Here is a 21,137-nt window from a genome sequence, read left to right on the forward strand (position 1 = left end):
CCCTGCTCTGTGTACTGGGCATGAACAAACATCCCTGGGGTTAGGAACTGCTGGTTGCCCCCAGAGCTTGAGGCAATGAGGCACAGGGGTTCCTACATGGCCCTGCAGAAGCCCATTTGGGCACCCACGGTCACTGGAGAAGCGCTCTTGAAGGATTTACTTCGGGTCTCCAAGCACCACCAAGCACTCCCAGCAGCTGCACACCACCCATCACATCCCACAGCACAGTGCAAGAAAAAAAATAATAATAATAATAAAAAAAAAAAAAAAAAAAAAAAAACTTTTCCACCCCAAACCAGGCTCCCGGGACAGCCTCGCTCCCAGCGGCGGAGCCACAGTGCCACCCAGCGGCAGCGCCGCCCTCCTGCTGCGCTCCGGGCACGGCAGGGGTGGGGGGCACCTCGCTGAGACCCCCCCGGGACGGCCTCGTCCCTGGCTGGAGCAGCCCCGGCACCCCCCGGCCCGGGGATGCTGCGCGCCCCCGGGGGCGCACAAGGGAACGAGGGCGCACGGGGTAGGGAGCAGAGGTGGCTCCTGGCAGGGGTTGGGGGCATCATTTTTCCTGCCCTAATGACCCCCCCACGTCTTACGGTCAGTCCTGCTTCTTGCTCTGAGCATCCGGGAGGAGCTGGGGCGATAAAATCACCCCTCGAATATGCACCAGGGGTGCGGGGAGCCCCTCTGGGCAGCAAACACCCACTCCCCCAGACCAAACCTCCTGAGTTACTGCAGATATTTATAGGAGGGGGCAAAAAGCAGAAGAGGGAAGGACCAGGACTGCCCCACAGAGATCCTGCAGCCACCCAGGGTGATCCCAGCTCATGGTCTGTGTGCAGCCCACCCCGAGTTTGGGCATGCAGCACCTGCAGCTCCTGGTGCCCAGCAAACGGCCCTGCCCCAGCAGGAGTCAAACCAACCTCCCGAGGCAGAAGGAGAGATCACAGGGAGGGGAACACGGGGAGAAGTTCTCCCACCTCCCAGTCAAGCACCAGTTAGCATCAGACACAAGAAGCCTTGCTCACACTTTCTCCTAACCTCCGTTTTGTTTGCGTGGGTTTTGTACGCTTTTTTTTTCTTGGAGGTTTTTTGTGGTTTGGTTTATTCTCTTTGGGTATTTTGTTTATTTTTCAGGTTTATTTCTTTGGGGCTTTTTGTTTGTTTTGAGCAGAGATTCACCTTAGAAAGCTGGATGAAATTAAATCCGTGCTGTTGTTCCCTTAACATGATCACGTTTGACTAGGGTGAGCACACTGTGGTCACCTTCTCTTTCCTCCCACCCTCTGAAGTTCCTAAAATTGACCAAACCTACTGTAAACCCCATATAACACACCTCAGATAACAACCCCAGGCACACACCCCACTCATTCCCTCCCCCCTTTCTCCTTTGACCCCCCAGCACCACACCACCAGAACCCAAAGGGGAGGCACCGTGAGGGTGCTGCTGTCCCACAGCCCACCCTGGGAGCCGCACAGCTGGGGGGGGGCTGCAGAATCTGACCCTTTCCGAGTCTGGGACTGAGATTTCCGAGCCCCATGCGGGGAGGGGGGGATGCTCGGGGGGTCCCTGCCCTGCGCTCCGCTACCGGCAGGCGGCAGCGCGCACCCGAGCGCAGCGCCACGGGACGGGGCCGGAGCCCGCTGGTCCCGGGGTCTGCTGGCCCCGGAGGAGAAAGGTGAGGAAGTGTCCCCCCCCCACCAAGGGACAGGCCAGAGGTCAGTGTGCGTGGTGGGGTTTTGTGATTTAGGTCATGTTAAAGGGTTTGTGCTGCTTGGAGCTGGAGGAAGGGATTGCTGGAGTAGGATTCCCATCTGTCCTAGGGGATCCAGAATGTGCAGAGCCAAAACAGGACCAGAAACCACCACGAGAGCCATGAGGACATCACCAGCAGCCTCCGAGGACAGTGACACCTCCCCAGGGCAGCCACAGTCCCAGCAGGGCACGGTGCAGTCACTGCGCACTGAGGAGAGCCACCGACCCGACAGCCAGGGCACTCATTTAACATTCATCCCTCAAACAGGGGAAGATGCCACAGCAAGGCTAAGCACCGAGCTGCTTCGTGCTGGTTTGGGGTGGAAATCTCCACCTCACCTTAGCCCAGGGAGCTCAGCACTACCAGCAAGAGGGCGTGCGTGCTCATCCTCCTCCCCATGCTTCCAAAGCAGGGGTGGGAAGCCAAGGGATGAAAGGAAGAGCTTGATACCTTCAGATGCTCAAGGGAAAACTCACAATCCCGAGGGCCTGTGGGGAGGCTGAGATGTGGAACGGCTCCAGTCAGACCCAAGGGAAATTAATTTAAACAGCCCAGCCCCGTTCAGCTCGCTGGGAGATCGCAGTGCTAAACACATCAGCCTCCTCTCCAGCGTGCATTTCCTTCTCCATCCATCCTGACAAGCTCCCAGCTGGCAGAGCTGCCTCTGGGGAAGGCTCAAGCACATCCTCTGGGGTTCCCACTCAGCAAGAGCACAGACCCCACAGCCCTGCCATCCCCCACCGGGCTCTTTATGGGCTGATCAAACACCAGCAAGCAGGAACACAGGAGCCCTAGCCCAAAACAGAAGTCTGCTTTAAAAGTCCTCCACAGCAGGAATTTTCCTCTTGTTCACCACATTTCCCAGCCTCGTGACCCCAGGCCAACCTCCCCTCCAGGAAAACACACCAGAAAGCAGCCCAGGCAGGGTGAGACACCACAAATCCCCAAGAAAGTCACCCTAAGAAAGCCATTTCTGCTCTGTGCCCCAGAAATCAGCAGACCCTGAGGCTTGAGCCATCCCTCCAGGATGACACCAGAGGGAGAGGTGCTTTGGGGTGCAGACCCCCAAGAAAACACCAAACTGCACCCGCAGTGCCCTCCAGGACAGCACAAACCTCCCTTTTCCCCAGCACAGGGGTCACCAGCTCATTTTCCACCCAAGCCAGAAATGACCACACTTGCTCTTCATCCTCCCAGGCTAACACAGAGCCCCTGGGGCACGATGCTGAGAGGTGTGCCCACAGCATCAGTGCAGATGCAAGCCTCCCCCTCCAAAAACCAAAGCCCTGGCATCATTTTCCAGCAGTCCCCTGCCTTCCCCAGCATTTTTGGTTTCAGGGAGGCTCACAGCTCCCCTCCACAGGGAGCGTGGCCACTTCCAGCTCACCCCCTGCACCAGCTCAGGACTGGGATCCCCCCCAGTACCCTCGAGACAGGCTGCACATTGTTCCCAGTAAGCCTCACAAACAGCAGCTCCCCTGCACGGCCCAGCACTGGTGGCTTCAACAGGCTTTAAAGTGCAGAAAAGCAGCGGGGTGCCTCCGCTCTGGGGAAGGAAAGAAAGAAAAACCTGCTTGTGGGCTGCCCCACTCCAACTCCCTTGTCCATCAGTAACTCCAGGGAGAAAGCTCTCATTTGGGATGAGATGCTCTTATTTGGGGATGAGATTTCAGGCTTTAGATGGGGCTAAAAATTGGTGGCTTGATTAAAATAAGAGGGAAAAGCCAAATCAAGCTTCCAGAGCTATCCCCTACCTCCTCCCCTGTTTACCCTGAAGTAGCAGGTGACTGGATTTGGCATTTTCCCAAATGTGGGGGAAAATACACCTTAAAGAAGCCAGCTTTAGCTCCACAGGAAGGCTTTTTTCCCCTTAAAAAAAAGAAATAAGAAAAGCAGGTATTCTTCACTCACCTAAGACCAGCGGGACTTGTCCTACACAGGTGCACGGACTCCATCCTCCTCCAGAGAGCCACGATGCTGAAGGAAGCAGCCCCCCAGAAAAAAAAAAGAGAGGGGGGGCTCTGAGCCCTGGGCTGGAGCTGCTGCTTTCCCATTTCTGTGAGCTGGGTGATTTCATGCAAAGGCAGCTCCATGAGATCCACAAAAACCGCTGCAGCAGCAGGATGATGCCAAGAGCAATAATCCACCAGATTTGGGGAGAAGCAGGTGTCCGTGGCCTTCAGGCAGCAATGCTCGCTCCCAGACGGAGGCAGAAAGGAGCATCCAAACCCCTCTGCAGTCCACGAGGGCTCCAGACTCTTGAGATCACCCCAAAGAGAAAACATCCCAGGGCAAATCCTCCTGCTCAGGGCTGTCCGCTTGGTCGAGGAGAAGTCCCAAGCCTGCACGTGGTCAGGCTGATTGCTCCTCCTCACTCCTAGCGATGGAGACACTCCAGCAGCTATTGCATCTGCCCCTTTCAGCAGCAGAAAGGTGCCAAAACGTGCAGAGAAACAAGTGTCAGGACAAGGGAACGGCTCAGCCAGCCTGCACCTTGTCCTCCAGGCGTGCTGCCAGCTGCAGGAGCAGGGGGGCACCGAGCACATCCCAAATATTCCCAAATTCAGTGTTCAGAGGGGCACAGCACAGGGTTCCCGTGGTGGAGAGCAGCTCCATCAGACGATTCTCAGCTCATTTTCCTGTCCCAGTTCTCCCAGTAGCCGTGCTGGTTTGACACTCAGCCGAAATCCACGCTCAGGAGGGGACATCGCTTCCTCGCGGGGCACCCCATCTCCATGGCACAGCAGGGCGGGGAGATGAATCCTCCAGTGCTGCTAGGATTTCCTAATTAAATTAAATAAGCACCTGCAGCTGGGAACCAGCCCGCAGCAGCTGCGCTGAGCTCTCCTGAAGGTCAGCTGGAAACCAGGAGCGCATGGAAAGGAGGTGGCTGAGCACAGCCCCCCGCTGCGCCTCACCTCTCCAAAAAGGGAACCAAAAAAACACCAAGACACCATCCCAGTGACCAACGGGCACACAGGATGGGGAATGCTCTTTAGGATATATTCTGATTTACAGCTCGTGCACCAGGTCCAGGCTCGCCCAGCGCCGCCTGCGCGCTCACAGCCCCATTAGGGACGCGTCAGCCCCGCTCCGTTAGGGCGCTGCTGCTCGCCGGCACAAAGTCCGTATTTGTTTCCCCCGCAGGGGTGGAAATAAAGGGGGTTTTGTGTTTTCTTCCTCTTCTCTTTGCAGGCTGGAGTGAGTTTATTTGACACTCCGGCACTCTTTGTGAGCTGAGTGCCCGGGGATAAATGCTACCCTTAAGAGTTACTTGGCGTTAGACAGAGGGACCCTCTTCAGAGGAGAATGGGGGCTTGTTGGGATGGGGCGGGGGGGGCGCGGGGAGGGGGCCTATGGAGCCCTCATAGAAGGGTCTCTGTCCTGGGCCACAATAGAGCGAATTCTTAAAGATACCGGGAGCTGAAAGGAAGGAAGGAACTCTCCTCCCTTTGAAAAAGGATTTTCAGGAACAATTGAAGAAGCTGTAAGAAGGGGGGCATTATTCCCCATCCAGGCTGCCCGGCTGGCCAGCCCCCCTCCCCCTATGACACGGGGACACCCAGGAGGCAGTGCCACTGCCACCACCCCGACCCCGGAGATGTGACCCCAAACCAGGGGCCAGGAGCAGGACACCACTGTGCTGCCAGCAAATGCTGCTGGGGAGCTGCAGCTTGGCACCAAGCGACCCCAAAGGCTTTCAGTGACCGATTCCAGCTCTTTCTACCCCATTTCTGCTCCGAAGCGCAGCTGGGCAGGATGCTCATGTACATTGCAGCACCCCTGGCACCTCACAGCAGCAACCACAGCTTTTGGAGGCCACCCTCCAAGGCTGCTTTCGGTGGAGGTGGCAGCACTCAGCCACAGGTCCCACCTGGGACACCCAGTGAGAGCCGAGCAGGGTTTTTCTCGTCTCAGAAGCACCAAAAAGCAGCTGCCAGCTTTAATTCCTAGAGCTTACTTCCAGACCCGTTGTATCAGAGGCAGGCATTTGGCCACGCCGCCAGGGAACGAGCCCGATGGCCTCTTGGTGTCACTGGCACCCCAGTTCCTCCCCAGCAGTGCCACCTACCCAAAGGTGAGCAGGGGGGTGCCACCTGCCAAAAACCACACAATCCTAAACCCACAGATCCTAAAGGAGCGGTCCCTGCACCTCCTGGCATGAGCCCACGCACAAATGACTTTTCCCCCATCAGCTTAGGAAAAGGTTTCCAGAATTGAGACCCACTCAGCTCCAGCCGGGAGACCTGAAGGGGACTCCGGTGCCACCACGGAGCCTCCAGCCACCCGGGGATGCTGCCACCCCCGAGCAGCCTCCTCCTGACCCGATGCATTCAAACCATTCACAGCAGCACTGCAAAGCTGCACCAAAGCCCTCAGACACCAACATGCACCAACATTTTGGCCATGAGGACTTATTTGTGTTGCCTTAGGGGTTGTTTTGGAGCGCAGTGAGAGCAGAGCCACTGCTGTGCGCTCCCTCTGCGATACCACAGGAATTGCAGCTGCACCAGACACAGCTCCCATCCCCTTCCAGGGAGAAGAGCTGGGAAAATAAAAAAAACTGCAGTAGGAGCAGGAGGAAGCCTGGCTAGGTAACATTTGCTCCTGATCTGAAACCCATTCCGGGCTTCGTTTTTGCAGGAAAGCTGCACAGCCACCCAGGGATCCAACAGATTTATTTAAAGGCTCAGGTTTTAGCCCTCCAAAAATCATCTGTGGGTCCTCACCATCAGCTCTGCCTGGGAGAAGCCACTTGTGGATAACCCAGGAGCAAGAACCACCCCAGCCGCATCCATCCCAGCCCTTTTTCCTCTTGCAGGCAGCTCTGCCTGCAATTCAGCTGCTGCCACAGGGGGGAAAAACCCAAAAGGAAGCCAGGAGAACCCTGCAGCTCCAAAACCAGGCTACGGAGCAGGACGCGAAGCCAGGCTCTGTCCCCGGGGACTAATAAGGCACCGTGCTGTAAACCCTGATCTCATGTTAAGAGTTTTCATCAAAACCAAGCAGAATTTATTAGGGAGCTACAGGACATCCTAAAAGTGTTTTCACGCCGTGTTTACACCATCACAGGGGGCTTTATGCTGCCGTTTGCCCCTTCATTACTTTTTTTTTTTTTTTAAATACATCTTTCTGATGAAATAAGCTGTCCCGAACAAGGCTGCCCTTTGTCAGGCAGTTATAACTTTCTGGCCGGCCTCGGTAACTGGCAAAACCTTGTGCTTTCCTTGCCCTCTCTTTTGTTGCTTCTCCCTCCTGTTCAGAGTTCAAACAAACAAAAAAAAAAAAAACAGCAAGCTGCATTGTGCTGCTGGCATTATCCCCCCATTGTCTGGGGCTACGGGAGCCGGAGCCCTTGTGGCCAAAGACATTTGATCTCCTAAAATTTAAGGCTGTCATCATTCCCGTTACAGAAGAACCCCTGGACAGAGAAGCTGGAGCCTAAAACCCTCCGCAGGCCAGATAAGCTGCTGGAGAACCCCATCTCCAAGGAGAAGCAATGCTGCTGCACTAAATATATTTGAAGCCCAAGCGTTTCAGGGACTACCCCTAAAAACCCCACAGCACACAGTTGAATTTAGAGCTGTTTTCTAACAGTTCATGATGCTCACTGCGATATCTGTGACCACCAGCCCTCTCTGTCCCAGAGCATCCCTCCTCTCCCAGCCCCTAAGGATTGAATCCGCCTCCCCCAGCGCACAGCTCCCACACGGGGTCCTGCACTGGGGGCAGCCCCAGATGCCTGGGTGACCCCAGGGGCTAGGAATTAGGTCCTGACAAAGCCCAAAAGATTTGGGGTCGGATCATTAAGTCACCTCTCCCACATCCCCGTGGCTGCAGGCAGGGAGAGCCGTGCCAGACCCACCAGCACCGAGTTCCTGGAGGCTCAGAGGTGGCCACCAGTGACACCAACATCCCAGCCACTGCCACCAAACCTGCCAGAGCCCTACAGAGAAACAGGAGGACACAGACCCCATCCCAAAAAGCTGGGGGCGAGCTGGTGCCGTGCAGAGACCGAACGGCCAGGGGACACCAGGAGAGGAATGCTCCTGGAGATAACAGAGCTCACTTCCTCCTGCCCGTGAAAGGAGGGGATTGTGCTCCTCTCCGCGGCTGTTGGGCTCCCAAAGTCCCTTTGCACTTTCGGTTCCACACCCTCAGCCCAGCAGAAATCCATCTCCCCGTCACCGGGGGGCTGCAGAGCCCCCGCCAGAGGAGCTCAGCCTCACCGCCAGCTGGGAGCACCCCAGGAAAAGCTGCCTCTAACACCCCAAATTAAATATTTGGGGGTGCCACATCTCCAACTGCTTCCCATTTTACACAACTGCCTTTAAATAAAGGACAAAACCAAGCAGTTTCAGCTGTTTTTGCAGCAAACCCTTTGAAAGAGGAGAGCACAAGCGTTGCAACACCCCCCTGACCCCACAGCTCTGCCCGGTCAGCACAGGTGGGACCCCACAGCTGTGGGGGGGTTGAGGTGAGCTGAGGAAACAGGTGAAGGTTTTTCCCACCCATCCCTTATTTTTGAGGGAACTGAGAACACCGATAACCCAAAAACACCACCCCAAAACATCACCTGCCCAGCAGCAGGCAATGAGTTTGGGGAGGAAGGGGTCCCCAAATGGTGTCCCAGCCTCTGGGAGGAAATTTCCCCTGGGAAATGCCCCCCAGAGGCACAGCTCCTTCCTTCCCAAAGCCTGAGCCACCCCACACAGCCCTCTCCCCCCGCTTTCATCCCCCCCCAGCTGTGACCGTGATTATTAAAAGATGTCTCAATTAGCAAGGGAGCCGAGCAGCCCCTCCGGTCTCCAAACCTTTTGCAGGGAGCGCGTTCCAAGCCGGCAGCGAGCAACCCCAACAACATCTGGGCACTAAAAGCACCTCCCGTTTATACCAAAATTCAAACATCCTTCCCCCAAAAGGAGCATCCCTCCTCGGGGCAGCGCTGTCCTCCCTGTGCCGGGTCCCCAGGAGCAGACAGCACCAATTTCTGTGTGGTGCTGGCCACAGGTCTCACCTAGCGGGGTCTTTTTGTTGTAACGAGCAAAATTAGTTTTGTTTTTTAGTTTTTGTTTGTTTGTTTGTTTTTTGTTTTTTTTTTTTTTTCATATTTTTTCCAGTGTTTTTCACCAAAGTGCTGTTGTGCATCACAGGTATCTCACATCACCACCCCCCAGGCAAGTGTTCCCTGCTCAGGGCAGACAGCTCCAGAGGCTGGGGAGACCCCAGGGACCCCCATTAGGGCTGGGGAAGGGGCTGCGTGCCCCCAGGACCCCCCCCCTTTTCCACCTCCAGGCACCTGCCCGCAGCGCGCCCAGGGCGCGGAGCCTTTCTAAGGAGGGTTTCCAAGGAGAGGAGAGGGGGAAAAAAAATCATCAAAAAAAACAAAAAAATCGGGAAAATCACCACCCGCACGGCTTCTCTTCGAGAAAACACCCCCCCTCCCCCCAAATCCTCCGCGATCGTCCCCCAGGAGCAGCGGGCGGGGAGGGGGCGATAGGGGGATGCTGGGGGGGGGACGGGCACAAGGGGGGGGGACCCCCAGCCCGGTTCAGCCCCCCCCCACACCCGATAACGACCCCTGGGGGGGTGCTCCGAGAGGCTGCCGATACCCAACCGGACCCCCCCAGACCCCCCCATGCCGAACCTACCTCCTGCGGGCCGAGCCTCCCGGCATCGCCATCCTCATCCTCATCCTCATCCTCATCTTCATCCGTACCCACAGCCCCCGGGGGGGCCCGATTCCACCTCCCTCGATAGCGGGGGGGGCTCTGGGGTTATATTTTGAGGGGGGGGGGAACCAAACAGGGACCCGGGGATGCTCCGACTGCTGCGGCCGGGCCATTGCCCCCCTTATAAAGCCCGGCAGCGGGCGGCGCGGCTCCACGGGACTTGTAGTTCCTCCCCCCGGGCTGGGAGCCGCCCCCCTCCCTCCCCCTGGCCCTCCCCCTGGCTGTCTGTCCGTCTGTCCGTCTGTCCGAACCGGGGGGGTTCCCCTCCTGCACGGGTGGGGGGGTCCCGACCCCAAAGCCTGAGGGTTTTGGGGGGTGCCGGGGGTCGCATCCATCCCCCCCCCCCAGGTTATCCAAGCCCTTGTGGGCAGGATTTGGCCCCAACCCGCTGGGTAAATGAGTAACCCCCCCCCCCCGGGGGCTTAGCACTGAGCCCGAGCGTGTATTAGTTATTGCTCCGTTTAATTATTGTCCCAATTATTAATTTGACTTAATCATTAACCCGCCCGCGGAACGGAGGGGGCAATTAACCGCGCCGCTCTGACATCCAGCCTCATTTAGGGCCCCTTCTCCCAAGCACGCCCCGGCCAGGCAAAGTCACCTGAAGGTCCCCAAGGGCTGGGTCCTTCCCTGGGTTCTTCCCTGCAGCCCCCATTTTGCAGCCCCAATTTTGTAGGGTGCAGGAAAATGCCCCAAAGGAGACCCCATGCAGGTGGCAGCAGGAGGGCGAACACCTCCGTGCCCGGTGCCGGATGAATTTTGGTTAGGGTGAAGGGTACAGAAGGTGCTGGGGGGGTGACCCCACACTTTCCTCGTCCCAGGGGGTTCGATTTGGCTCAGAAATCCCCCCTTTGGGTGCAGGATCCCGGCACCTTCCCACCTGCACCAAGCTGGGATTTTTCATCCCACCCGCAGGAGTGAAAACCCCAGGAGTTTTCTAGGACAAGGGGGCTGCGGGAGAAGGAAGGCGAGAGAAGGGAGAGAAAAAAAAAAAAAAAAAAAGTCCTCCTGGCAGGTTTTCAGGGCCCGAAGCCGGAGTGGAAATGCTTCCCTTCCCTAAATTGCTTCGAGGCCAGATGAATTTCTTGAAGAAACCACAGCCGAAAACGCTGCACAAGTCCCATTGTTGTGCTTGTGTTGGCTGCGCGCTGAAGGAGGGAAAAGGTCATCGTTTGTGGTCTATTAAATGGGGGAAAAAAATATTATTTTGGTGCCCCCCCTGTTCTGTAAATTCAAACCTGTTTGGTGAGCACCCGGCTGTGACGATGCTGGGAAAAGGGCTTGTGCATGGCTCTGCTGCAGCCCCCACATCCCCCTGAGTCTCCCCAAGTGTCCCCAAGCCCCCTCGTGTCCCCTCGTGTCCCCTCGTGTCCCCCAGCCCTGCTGTGGCCCCGTTCGTGGGGTGCAGCCGGTGCCCAGGAGCGGCTCCGGGTGCCGGTGCCGTGGGCGAGTGCGGCGCTGCGCCTCGGCAAGTCCCTGCAGATTTGGGGCCGAGCAGGCGAAGCGTTGTCTGCCTGACAGTGGGATGGCTCCCGAGCTCACTGCTCTTAGCCAAGCACGGGATTTGGGAGCTCTTTGCAGCAGGCAGGGTCTGGCCGTGCTGTAACTCACCTGTCCCTGCTGGTAATTCGCCCCAAAAAGCAGCTCAGGGCATAAAGGGCTGGAGAGTGGAGGGACAGACGGACACACGGACCCACAACCAGCCCTGATGATCCGTAGCTTAACACGTCCTGCTGGGGAGGATGGGCTGGGGGTGCTGCTAAGAAGGATGAGACCCAGACCCATGCGCAGAGGACGCAGCCCCGCGAGGCATCGCTGGCATCCTAAAGGACGGCCACGAGCCCCTAGAGCAGCTTCTGCTGCTGGAAAGGAGGGTGAGAAACGCCCCGGTGCCCCGGTTCCCCCAGCCAGGAGCTGGGCTTTGATTTACGGGAGGATCCCAGCCCCGGTTTTGCAAGATTATGACATGACGTGAGCGTGAAAGGGTTTTAAAAGCTGCTGAACTCCGCGGTGCTGCTGCCAGGTGAGCCAGCACGCGAGCACGAGCCGGGGCTGGAGCCCTGCACCATTTGGGCACGGCCTTGCGTGACTGCAGCAAACACAAAGACATTGTTTTTAGGGGGGCGGCCACCTCCCCTCCGAGGCTCCTTGGAGAGGACAGCATTCCTGCCTCGCATTCCTCAGCCTCCGCTGAGCTGGGGAGGGGAAAAGAGCGAGAGGGGGGGAGCGAGCACCGAGCTTTAATTAGCAGAGCGGTGGTGGCGGTGGGTGGCGTGGGCAGGGAGCAGGAACAGAGTCGCCCATAAAGCAAGATAAAGCGCACGCAGATCAGGTAATAAGGGTAATTACCCGAGAGCCTGTAGACTTAAGAATGTCAACCAGATGTTTCCAAGTCACTGCAAATCGGCGGTTTCCCGACAGATCCATTTAGGGCAGCTGAAAGCATCCTTTATCCTGCGGGGGCAGGGGCTTTGGGGCACCTGGTGAGAGGAGGACACGGGAGCTTGGTCCTGGGTGAAAATGCTCCACAGCCCCCGGCCACGCTGCCCCCGAGAGCTTTGGGAAAGCTTTTACGCAGAGGAAATCCTCCCTGCAAGGGCACGTGGAGAGGGGAGGGATTTTGGGGGGGGGGATGCGAAAATCCTCACCAAAAAAAATAAATAAATTGTGCTCTGTGATGGGCACCAGCACGGATAAAATGAAAGAGATAAAGAGATGGGAAGGGAGAGGTGGGAATGAGTTCCCGCAGGGTGCCTGCTCTCCAGGCCTGGTCAGCACAGAAACCTCTGAAAGTCCTCTGACCTCCAAATACCCTCCCCAAACCGGCTAAATATATATAAATGTAGTGAAATACGGAAACAAAAAGCTTTTTATTCCGTTCGCTGAGAGTGCCAAATGGCTGCAGGAGCCAATAAAGAGCTGTTGCTCCAGGGAACAGGGAGCCACGTCTCAGGTAAAACAAAAATGACCTGAATCTTTGCCCAAAACCTTGAACTAATCCCAAAGTTCAAAAAAAAAAAAATTGAGGTTTTGTAAAAAAGGAGGAAAAACACGGTGACATATTTTGGTTTTCTCCCCGTTTCTGGACGGCAGCCTGGACCACAAGCGGAGCATCGCTGTCTCCCTGGAAGAGCTGCCTGAGGAAAGAGCGAGCGAGATGGGAAAGCTCCTCGGAGGGGGGTGCAGGGAGCCTGTCCCTGACAGCAGCTGCAAGGGGGGGCCCCCATCTTCTCCTATCACCCTGGGAGAGGCTCCTTCCCCTCTGCTCCACCACCGACAGGACAAGAGAGATTTGCCATGGCTCCGGCAGCATTTCGTGGTCTGGGGACCCCGGTCCGTGGGGTGGCTGCCCCCAGGCCAGCAAACACACATCAGGTCCTCCAAGGTGCACAGCTGCCCGTGTTGAACTCAAGGGCTGACGGAAATCCACGTAGCCAGAGAATTTAGGGACCACTGAGAGGGTTTCAAGGTACCCCGGGGCAATTCGGTGCCGTGCTCCTGCGCCTCGCTGCGCACTCGTGCCCCCTCCACCCTCTCCAACCCTCCTGGCACAGCAGAGGCAGGACCCGCTCGCACGTGGTCCTCGACCTCCCACCCGGCGCACACCGGGGAGCCCAGCGAGGACAAAACGCCCTCACCCAGCCTGATATGGGGGGGTGATAAACCCCCAAATGTCTCCGTGGGGCAAAGGTGCTGGAAGGGCACAGGTAAAACTACAAACCCGAGTGCCAAATCTGCTCCGCGCAGGGACTGGGAGGAAGAAAAATCCACCCTCGTGTGACTCCAGCCCCATGCCGGGGAATATATGGGCTGTGTGTTTTCTGCTGAAGTTACTTAAAAAGAACTTTAGAGCTGAAACGCTGCTAAAAGCACACGGCGCGCTCCGCTGCGAAGATAAATTCATGATTTAGCCTCGAAAAGGTGACTCATCTAACATCTATTATAAAGAGGACTAAAACCACACACACACTGAGCAAGATTTTCAAGGAGCCCAATGATTTAGTGTCTCTTTCTTTCTCTCCCCACACTTTTTGCCTCCTGCACAAGGATCTATTGAGAAGCTGCAGAACAAACGTTCCCTTATGCAGCTCCAAAAAAGTCTCCGTCAGTTTGTCTGAGACAGCTGCCTCCAAGCACGCTATGGTTACTCATTAACCGGGTCTCCCAGGGCAGGGGAAGAAGGAGTAAACTTAATAGACCCTAAACCAGAAGGAAAAAAAATAAATAAATAAAAGAAAATAAATAAATCAGGTGTCCTGGAAAAGAGAGGGGAGAAAACAGGTGGCACCGTGAGCACCTCGGTGGGCAAACGCCGAGGGTCCCGAGCTACCGAGCAGGAGGGAGCAATGGCATCGAGAGCAAACGTATGGGGACAAAAGAGCAAGATTATTAAAGGGAAGGAGAAGAAAGAGAGGGGACAGAGAGGCACTTGTGCTCCGCGGTGCTTTATATGCTCCGGGTGCCGGGGGAGGATTACTTCATTGCGGCACAGCCGCTCCCCAGTGGCCGGACCCCTTCCCTCCCCCTCGTGCTCTCTGCATGCGAATGAGGGGCTGCGAGGGCCGGGGGTGCTCCCCAAAATCCCCGTGCTCCGAGGTGCCCCAGCTGCCAGCAGCACTCGCACCGGCCCCGTGGCAAAGCCTCCTCCTGCTCCTGCGTCCCCAGTGCGCCCACGCTGCTTTGGCACCACCGGCATCGCAGAGGGACTGCTGCTCCTCGTGCTGGGGGCTCACCCAGCACAATTTTGGGTCAGATCCTGCCCTGTCCATGCCAGGGTGCTGCCCTGGCTGTCACCAACCCCTTCAGTCCTGCCCTGATGCCCTGTGCAGGCACCATTTCCCCAGGGTGGAGGAGGGCAGCCTGCACCCTGGGGGCTGCCGCACCTCGCGGCCTCGTTTCCTGCAGCCCCCTGATTTTGGGGAGGAAAGCAGCAAGGGGAACACATCCCAAAAACACATCCCCGTGAATTTGGTGGCTCTGCAGCAGGGCAGCATCGCTGGGGACAGCTCGGGAGCATCGCCACCCCTGTGCCCCTGGGGAGCCAAGGCCATGCAGAGCACCGGGAGCCGCTCCGCCCTCTGCACCCGGCAGTGGGAAGCACGGTGCCGGCCTGACATCTCCACCAGATCCTGATGGGGAACGATAATTAGAGATGCAATAAAACACCGAATATAGCTGCGAAGAGCAGCAGTAAATCAGCCCTTCCTGCCATTCGCAGCCTGGGCCACGGAGCCCCGGTCACCACTGCCAGAATTAATTCCCCGCGCTTTATTTGCCCAACATGCTCTCCCCGGAGATAAGGGGAGGCAATTGACTGTAATTATCTCCCTCTATTTTGTCATGTGATTATTTTTTTTTTTTTTTTTTGAAACAATTAAGGGATTGCAGTCAAAGGAATGGGGTGGGGATGGAGCGGAGCCAGGCAATCGCTCTCCCGCAGGACCACGGCCCTCGGGGCTGCGCAGGATCTGCCCCAGCACCCAGACCCAGATCCAGATCCCATTAGATCCCCCAGTACGGAACCTGCCAGCCCCCTGCAGCACACACTGCTCTGCCCAAGGCATTATCTCCCCCCCAGGGGTGCCCAATTCCCTCGAGCAGGGGGCACAGGCATGGAGCAGACATTGCACGGCCCCTTGGCACCCTCCGGCACCGCCGCTGCGCCCGTAGCCACGAGCCCAGGGACTCCACAGGGAAAGCTGCTCTCATCCAGCTCTGCCCAGCCCCTGCACCCCCCAGCAGCTCAGCACCAGCAAACCCCAGGGCTCTGCGGGGTTGGGATCTGCCTGGGAAAGGCAGGAGAAGGCTGCGAGGCGGCTCTCCCCCAGCCAGGTCAGCTGGTGCGCCAGCGGAACAGGTACCTTACGATTAGATTTTGGTGAAATGCTAAACATCTGGAGCCCTGCGTTACAAGGCAGCCTTTGTGCAGCTGGTAAATTATCGGCAATAAAACAGCACTTGTTTCTGAGAGCTTCAAGGAGAGGGGGAGGGAAAGGGAGAAGGGAGGGAAACCACCCCCGCCGGAGGAGGAACCGCGGCCACTTCTCCGCTCTCACCAGGGTTTTCCACGCCGTGCAGGGTGCGGGCAGCTCGCTGCAGCCACGGCCAAGACCTTGCTGAGACCTGTCTGCGTCTTAACCCTTGGAAAGGAGCAGCTCCCACCCTGCTCAGAGCGGGGGCTTTTGCTGGATCGCACTCAGGGTGTCCGATTCCAGCACGGGCTTGGAGCCCGGCTCCTGCGGCACAGCTCTGCGGGAGAAACGAGCCCACGCAGCTCCCCACACAGCCAGCCCTAAAACAGCGACCCGAAAGGTCTTCACAGAATTAGTGGTGCTCCTCCGAGTGCGGTGATTTGTCACCCCCTGAACGCCCTGCTGAGAACCAGGGGTTAGCAAAGTTTGCCCCAAATCCTGGGTGGGAGATTGGAGAGGTTCGGGGAGCTGCGTCAGGAGCAGGGCTTCACCTCTCCGCATGGGGCAGAGCAAAAAACTGACCCCAGAAAGAAATGCCAGGCTGCAAAAACAGCTCCGCAGGCAGTGCTGAGCACATCCTACCCCACTGCACGGTAAAGATAAGGCTCCTTGTCACAGCGCTGAGCACTTTCCTCTGGTATTGCTATGAGAGAGCCCAAAGCTCCTGGGCGCAGCGCAGCTCCCCGACCTGGTCTCCAGCCCAGCTCCCACGGGACGAGCTGGGGAAGGTGCTGAGCTGGTGGCTGGAGTTGGGAACAGCCTCGGAGCTTGGTTGCCCCAATTCTTGCACCTTTTTCCAGCCCTTCAGAGCAGGAACCCCATTTCCAGCCCTTCAGAGCAGGGACCCCGCGTCTCCTTACGCACGGAGCCTGGAGAAGGCTCCTGCTCCCGCTCGCAGCTCACCAAGGCAGATTGCAGCGCCGCGCCTTATCAGCTTGTCATCTCGTCTAAACACGGCATGTCTAACACTGCGAAGGAAGAGGCAGCTGGGTTTGGGAATTTTGCATCTTTCCTTGGAAAGCTGCCGCCGCTGCTCCTCCCAGGTCACGCTCGCCGAGGTGCAGCGGGCAGGGAGGCTCCCGCGCCACCTCGGCGGCGATGCTGGGCTGGGGCAAAGGGCTCGGGGCAGAAGTTCAGAGCTCCAACCTCCTCCCAGGAGCAAGGCAGCAAAGCTGACAACCGCAGCAGCCCTGCTCTGCTTCCCTCTGGAGTCACGGAGGGTTAAGAGCCACCTCTGCAAAGAGCAGCAGGGAAAAAGCTTTGAGCAAGGAAGGAAAAAAAAAATCCCCTTCACTCAGCCTCTTCTGCAGCTCTGCAAGGAGCGAGGCCAAGGATGGTGTCAGAGGCAGTGAAACCCCTCGGGGGTGGGAGCCAGGGTCCGGTTAAAGGAGTGAAGCTCTCCAGGCCTGAGCATCACTTGGGGCTTCCAGCTGCCCGGGTGGCCGAGTCCCCAGGTGCCCCAGGAAGCCCGACCTGGAGCTGGGAAGGGGGGGAGGAGGCAAAAATCCCCCCCTGGCTCCTCGGCTCCCTTCCACCCACCAGCGCTGCCTTCACTCAGCAATTACAGAGGCCCCCCGGGGGCTTTCACACCCAGTCACCTGGGCCTCCTTGTTCTAAACAACTTAATTTGTTTAATGACTCGGGAGGCCCCACGGGGGGCTCCCTTGTTGTTGGAGACGTTTCCCTGGTCTCGGGAGGGTTTTTGCGCAGCGGCACAGCCACCACCACCCAGGAACAGAGGGCAAAGAGGGGCTGCTGTGAAAACTGTGCCAAAACAAGAGCTCCCCAGCTCCCCAGGACGGATCCCCAGCTCCCCAGGACGGACGGATGGATCCATCCATCCATCCATCCGTCTGTCCGTCCATCCATCCATCTATCCGTCCACCAGGCCCCCAGCAGCACCTCCCTCCTTTGTTCCCCAGCACGCCCTTTTCCCTATGAGCTAATCTTCCCTTGGCTCTCGGAGGTACTTTTATGGCAGGGGAATTGTTCTGCAGTAACAGGGAAGCAGATCCAGGCCGTTCTCTGCCGTAATATTTCCATCCAGGTTTTGTGTTCTGCTTCAGGCGCAGCAGAAGGATTGCACGAGATGAGCTGGGGAGAGAGCGTGTGTCAGGCTCTGTAATAGCTTCATTGTTCGTGTAAGAACACGAGAATGCAACAGGCCGAGAGAGATTTAGGCAATTCCCACATGCAAACCAGCTCTGGACACAAAAGCTTTTTAGTTATCATCAGCATTTTGCAAGATTATATTAAAATAACCCCCCGGGCTCAGCTTCCTGCTCTCAAGAGCCCCCTCACAGGATTGCAAAGCACAGAAACAGAGCCCAAAAATCTTAACCAAAGACATCCTGAGAGCCTGACAAATAGCCTCTCCCTGTCCTTGCCCAGGTGGCTTTCCCTCGGTGATGTAAAAACCTTGAGTTAGGGGAAGAGGCGCTAAGGACGGAGCCACACGCAGGTCCCACACTGCCCCATTTTCTCTCTGTTTCCATTAGGAACAACTTCCATTAGGAGGCTTTGCAACAGAGACACACTTGGGCCGATGTCTCTTTACCCTGATTTCGCTCTCTGACCCCTCAGACACCGCACACGGCGTGCAGGGAGCAGGAGGCAGAGGGTCCCCTTCCCACACAGCCACCACCGTGCTGCTGGCCCGCTGCCCTGAGGACTTTCAGCAACACCAGCAAGAAAAGGCACCCAGGGAAATATCCAAGAGCTACAGCCCGGCACAGACTCGGGGCAGAGTTATTTTAGGGCTGGGTGACCATGCAAGACTAAACACACACACCTAGAGCGTGGCACTACATACCTAAAAGGGAGACTGGCATTAGCTCAGCAAACCCCAGCTGGAACCCGGTGACCCCAGAATATTTGCCCTAGGAAAAGGGCAGCTTGGGCCCTAAGTTCTCTTCTTCCCTCTCATTCCTGAGGCTCAGGGGTCTGCGTTGGGTGGAGAGATGCAAGGCAATGCTGCACGGATGGGCCACAGATGGGTTTGGGGTGCCCGAGCAAGCTGGAAGCAGGAAGACAAACCCTGCACTCGCTCCGGAGTTTGGAGCCGGGAGCCTGCATGTGTGCGCGCAGGAGAGAGTCTCACTTTTAATTGCAGCCCCGCTGCCAAGTACAACAAAAGTCCGCACACAAAGAATAGAAGTCATTCTGTTGGAAGGTTTGAATTGTTTCTTTCCTACGGGGAGGGGAAGGGAGGGAGGTGAAATCCACTCCTTTATAAGCAATGACTCAGGTGCTGCGATCTACCCCGGGCGCGCATCTTGCAAGCCCGAGGAATGCCCTGCGCCGTGTTTTGTTTTACGGCATGGGCCCTAAGAATGGGATTATTGTTCGCTTGCGTGCAAAGCCCTTGCTTGGGGTTTGTCCCCACCCAGCCCTGCAAACCGCAGCCGCCTTCGATTCGCCTTCACCCTCCCCAGCACCCGGTGCCCACGCGGGGGCCACCCCCCGCAGCCCCGCGCACCATTCCTGCGCCCTGACTCAGCGTGAGCTGGACCCAGTTGGGGTGAGCCGTGCTTCCCCTGCCCTGCCCCGCCTGCAAAACCCTCCCCGAGCAGCAGGAAGAGCGCTGACCGAGGCCGTCCTGCATTCCCCGCTGCTTTCGTGGTTGTGCATCACTGGGGAAGGGCCCCCGGGGTGCTGGGAGCCGCAGGGAGCAAGGGGGGAGCTCTCCGAGCAGAGCCCAGCGCCTTCCCCTTGCACCCCAGCTCCAGGCAGGATGGAGCAGCCCCAAACCAAGGGGACAAGTCCAACACACAGCCTCTGGACTGGCCACACCAAACAAAAGGTAAAGCCACCAATTTCTCAGCTGGTCCACGCTGCTGCGGGACGAATCGCCTCCGCTGTCCCAGGGTGGGTTGGCACATCCCCGAGTGCGCAAAAACCCTTTTCAAAAGCCCTTTTCAAAGCCCTAACCCCAAGACAACCGCGTGTAGCACCACACACCTGAGCGCCCGGCAGCCTCCCCGTGCCCCTTACAACCACGAGCACAAGGCAGTGATTGTCTCGGGGCAGGGCTGGGGTTTGCAGAGGAGATCCCCAAGAACTCGTACGCCGTCTCCTTGCGAGTCAGTCACCAGCGTTATTGCACAACGTGGGACGGCCATCCCGCAGCCCTGCGTCTGTTTGCTCCAGCCTCTGGAAGAAAAACCCAAGAAAAGCAGGAAAAATACACCCAGGGCAGCACTGCTGAGCTTTTTCTGCAGCAATGCAGCTTGGAGAAGGTCTCCGAGCAGCAGCTCCGCAAGGTGTGCCTGCACCCGCGCCTTCCTCGTGCTCAGAGCCTCACTTGCTGCCAAACGCACCCACCTGGGGCGCTGGGAGGATTTGGGGATTTCTGCTTTCTTAGCTCAATGGTCGGGCTGCTCGCCTTCATCAGCAGAGTTTGCAAAACCCCAAAACCCACACAAAACCTCCAGGAAGCAGGCCACAGACTTACTTACACGAGGTATTTTTAAACCCGAAGGCAAGAGGACATACACAGGCTGTTTAGGACCGGATCTTTGGCTTTACTTTTTGGGGTTTTGGGCACAGTGTGGGGGTCACACTTCAGGTTTTCCTCCAGCCAGAGCAAAAAGCCTTTACTGCTCTAAGACAAACCCCAAGGATCTAAGGTTTTTGTATGCGTGAGGCTTTACTGAAGTCGTCAGATCCTCTCACTGCTCGAAACCCAGGGAGGGGAGCAGCCGGCAGCAAACCCCAACCCACGCACTCGCTGCTGCCCTGCCAAGCGTGCCCCTGGGGCTGGGCTCACGGCGCTGAACTCGGAGCAGAGGCTCGGTGCTGAACCCCAGCCTCCCGAAACGAGGCTTGCTTGGAGCCGTGGTTCCTCCCCAAAATACAAAGTCACAGCCCCCAGCCCAGCGTTGCACCCTCCTGGGTCAGAGCCTGATGCAAAGTGTCCGGAGCCTGGGCTGGCAGCTGGCAAAGGCACCCCGAGTGGCACTTCCAGGGCTCAGCTGTGGAAACAGCAAGAAATCTGAAAGCCAAACACTGCTGAGGTTGTTCAGGGCGGGCTGAGGTTGGTTAGGGCAGGCTGAGGTTGTTTTGGGCAGGATTTGTCTTTGCCAGCTACCGCAGACAAAGCCCTGGAGGCTGTTCTTCCACTTTGGTGCCCTGGCTGGCCCGAGTGACACCACAGCGTCCTGAAGCAAAGGAATAGAGAGAAAGAAAAATAAAAAACCAGTGTGCCCCACACATTAGGTGAGCTGGAGTCACTTGGAGTGGGATGGTTTTCTCTCCATTTCACCAGACACGAGGCAGGGACACGGGACATTTACCAAAGGGACCCCAGGATGGGGAGGGACCCCCGATGCCTTCATCCCCAGACACAAAACCATCACCAAGCTGCTGAGCCCCCAGGACCCCTCCTACACCCCAACGAGGGCACAACTTTCCCCTCTTTTCCCCGTGCCCGTGGCAGAGCCACTCCTGCTGCTGCAGCCCCAGCACCTCTCCGTGCCATGCGGCTCCTGGCCGCGCGCTTATATTGCATTTGCTCCCAGCTCCACCTGGGTGCTGACAGCGATTGTTTCCACCTGTAATTCCAGGGCTGGCCCCCCGCCAGCTTTTCAGTCGCCGGTGAGAAGCAGAGAGATAATTTCATTCCCCTCCGGGGTACAAACAGAAAAGGAGGGATTTTCAGCCGTGTTTTCGGCATCGCCCTC

General features: G+C 57.5%; 1 protein-coding gene and 1 long non-coding RNA gene across 2 annotated transcripts in view; one reads left to right on the top strand and one right to left on the bottom strand.

Annotated features, from left to right (window-relative positions):
- Positions 1-21,137, top strand: part of RPL38 (ribosomal protein L38) — a 289,914-nt gene that overhangs the window by 50,960 nt on the left and 217,817 nt on the right. The gene's annotated exons all lie outside the window — the stretch shown is intronic.
- LOC137841927 (uncharacterized) lies at positions 883-20,836 on the bottom strand. The gene is made up of 5 exons (XR_011088836.1): positions 20,751-20,836; positions 19,417-20,615; positions 9,404-17,550; positions 3,663-4,535; positions 883-3,297 (listed from the first exon to the last, which is right to left on the bottom strand). It is a non-coding gene; the product is annotated as an uncharacterized lncRNA (long non-coding RNA).

The sequence above is a fragment of the Anas acuta genome, chromosome 18, assembly GCF_963932015.1.
Source record: "Anas acuta chromosome 18, bAnaAcu1.1, whole genome shotgun sequence".
In the NCBI taxonomy this organism is placed as follows: Eukaryota; Metazoa; Chordata; class Aves; order Anseriformes; family Anatidae; genus Anas; species Anas acuta.